Genomic DNA, 3398 nt, shown 5'->3' with positions numbered 1-3398 from the left:
GATTATATCAGAACTGGAGAGGATGTAAACACAAGGGCTGATAGAGCCATGCTGGGAACAGTAAAGGAATGAGCAGGGCATATGGTTGGACAAATCAGTGCAACACTCTCTGTCCTGGGGAGAGAGGGGTTACCTCCACAGTGGTAGGCTGTCAGTGGTAGGGTCGACATTAGCCCCCAATGAATCCAAAGAAATGGTGGGGCCCCCTCTCAAGTTTATCCTGCCCTCCATATAAAACATATAACATTTTATATTAGTGTTACCCTCAAGTTTTTCCCTCGCCTGAGTGCTGGAGGGTGACTTTTTTGTGAGTCGGGGGTCTTTTCTATTGTCAAATCTTAAATAAATTACAATCATTTTACACCTATTACAGTGTGTTTGTGTCTTTATTTTTGCTTCTTTTTTGTGTCACTTATTTTGCTTTGGAGTTTGAGGTCTATTCATATTGCAAAGTCATAAAACCACACATCTGCCCCACTGAAGAAACACCACCATGATACCATCTCTGTTGTAGACCGGCCGATAGGTCTCTATGAGACCACTATGCAAACGGGAAATTCAAAGAAAGGATCCGGACTTTGAGCCCATTTGCTTTAATACCCTTGTGGACAGTGCCCATGGAAGAGGCTATATATGCCATATAGTATTGGTGCAACGGTTAATTTACACTATAGAAGCCAAGTAAGTAACTTCAAATAAAAATGCCCCCTTCCTTAGGTTACTGAGCCCCCTGTAGTTAGATACGCCTCCTATGCTCAAGGGAAAGCTTCTTGTAGCCAAATATGCCCCATGCAACCAAGTATGCTTCCTGTAGACATATACTATTACCCCTCTGAAGCCAGACATGGCCCTTATAGCCAGATATGCCACTTGTAGCCAGGTATGTTCACTGTATTCAGATATGCCCACTGCAGCAAGAAATAGCCCTTGCAGCAGGTATACCGCCCGCAGCCAAATATTGCCAATTATAGCAAAGTATGCCCTCCCCTCAGCAACCAGATATAAGATATGCCCTGATGTAGCCGGATATAAAGATATGCATTACCCCATGTAGCCAGATATGCTTCTAGCCAGGTATCCCCCTGCAGATATACTGTATGCCCCTTGTAACCAGTATACCCCCCCCCAGATATACTGTATGCCCCTTGTAACCAGGTGTACCCTCTGCGACATATTCCCCTTGTGGAAAGGTAAAAGAAAAGCACATGCATCAGGCTATGTGCATCAAAATTTTAGCCTATATTTAAGTCTTAATAAATATCCCAAGCAGCAGAGATGAATGTGCAAGACGGAGCGGAGTGGAGTTTGTTTAATCGGACAGTAAGGTCCTACATAGAGTCAGCCACTTCTCTGCATAGATGTAGTGGTGGATCAGGGCAGCTGACCCTGCTGATGCGGTGACTTACAAGTACAGAATTCCATATACAGCAGAACAGGAGCCAAAATCCCCACACCTGGTCCCCAGAAACATCACCTGGCCGCTGAATTGTAGCCACTTACAAAGATAGACAAGGCGGCAGATGTGGCCACAAGGGAAATAAGCTGCCTATTCTCACCTACCACACTTCCATGAGGATCCTCCGTCACATCTTCATGCTCTGGCCGTTACTACTCTGAGACGGATGAGACGTCTGTCCTCTCAGCTCTGAGCCCTCTCAGCCATCACTGACTGAGGTGAACAAACACTCGGCGCGCCATGATTGGCTGAGTGACCTATCACTACCAAGACAAATCTGTCTGGGAAGTAGCAGCCTGAGCTACAGAAATAAAGACCTGAAGAAGTCACAGGAGGACTGCCCGCCGGGGAGAGTGTTGGGTGAGAACACCTTTCCAACACGGTCCTCCAGCAAACAACTGCATGGGGCCACATGAAACCTTGGTGACTGGGGCAACTGGATCTTTATCTCCTTCAGCATAATCCCCCTCGTGTGGGCACCTCATTAACCACCAGTATATACAGTGCGGTGTGAGACTGTTGTATATGAGAGCCCACATAAGGGATTATCCTGAAGAGATAACGCTATATACATTGGTATGAGAGCTAGTATACTGGGAGACTGGTAATCAGAGCTGTGTGTATACAGTGTATATTAGTCACCACAAGCGACTCTGATCACTGGCCAACAAATTTTCAAAAGTTGTTTGATTCCGAACAAAATTAGCCATTTCTTATGATTTTTTTGTGTGCTGAATTCAAATATGACAAGGAAAAATGTGAATTGGCTCTATTTCTATGATATGGAAGAGTTCTCATGTACTATTTTGTGAATTGTATAGAATACAGTATAATAGCCGACAGATTTATTACTTCTGCAATCATAAGGAAGCAGTTTACTGGTCATAAACTTTTGAAATATAGTCATAGGAAACTTAGTTCTATCTGAAATCACTACAATTTACAGCAGATGTAAGAATTTTTACAAATTAATTATGTTTATTGAACTCTGGAAATGTAGGTCCTTATTCAATGGCTTCTCAGTGCATTTACACGTCTTTTGTATTCATACATGGGATTGTCTCTGATAACTGTCCAACAGTAATCTGCAAGCATTGATGGGTTCCATTGAGGCTAGTTCACACTGCGTTTTTGCAATCTGTTTTTTGGCAAACAAACAAAAAAACAAAAAACTGATGCATTTGTGTGCATCTGTTTTGATCCATTTTTTCCATTGGCAAAAAAAAAAAAAGTATACATTTTTATAAGGACACAAAACAAAAAAAAAAAACTGATCTTTTTTGATCCATTTTTCCATTGGCAAAAAAAAAAAAGTATACATTTTTATAACGGACACAAAAACGTAGCTGACACTACTTTTCTGTCCGTCAAAAAAACTGATCTGTTTTGATCCGATTTTTTTTTTTTTTTTTAATGGAAGAACGGATGCACACAAATGCATACTTTTTTTCATCATTTTTTTGCAAAAAAAAACGATTTAAAAAAATGCAGTGTGAATCTAGCCTTACCCTTTTTTCCATATTGGTCATTCTAAGATGATGCAATATACCAGTTGATGATGCAATGCTGATGATGCAAACTTTTTCTCAGTATTGTATCACAGGCTGTGAGAAATATAGAAAGTATGTCTATATCTTGAAAATTAAGAGCAATTTCAAAATTGAACATCATTTTCGATTTCGGCACCCAACATTACGTTAGAATCAACTGTTTTCATATCGGAACCTTTTTGGCCGTTGACCGTGTTATATATATATTAGTCTCTTAGCCTCTCACACCAATCTATAGCTTTACTTCCTTCACCATAACCCCCCCTCATGTGGGCTCCTCATGATTACCTGGCTCCCTGCAGCACACGGCCATCTTCATTTCCCTCAGGCTCTTCTAGCCTCTTCTTCTAGGAGTGAGCTTCCTGCCAGGCCCTGTAGCTGGGAGAGAGAGC

This window comes from Dendropsophus ebraccatus, chromosome 13 (genome assembly GCF_027789765.1).
Source record: "Dendropsophus ebraccatus isolate aDenEbr1 chromosome 13, aDenEbr1.pat, whole genome shotgun sequence".
NCBI classification, from domain to species: domain Eukaryota; kingdom Metazoa; phylum Chordata; class Amphibia; order Anura; family Hylidae; genus Dendropsophus; species Dendropsophus ebraccatus.
The sequence above is the reverse complement of the archived record's forward strand: the minus strand, read 5'-3'. Positions refer to the sequence as shown.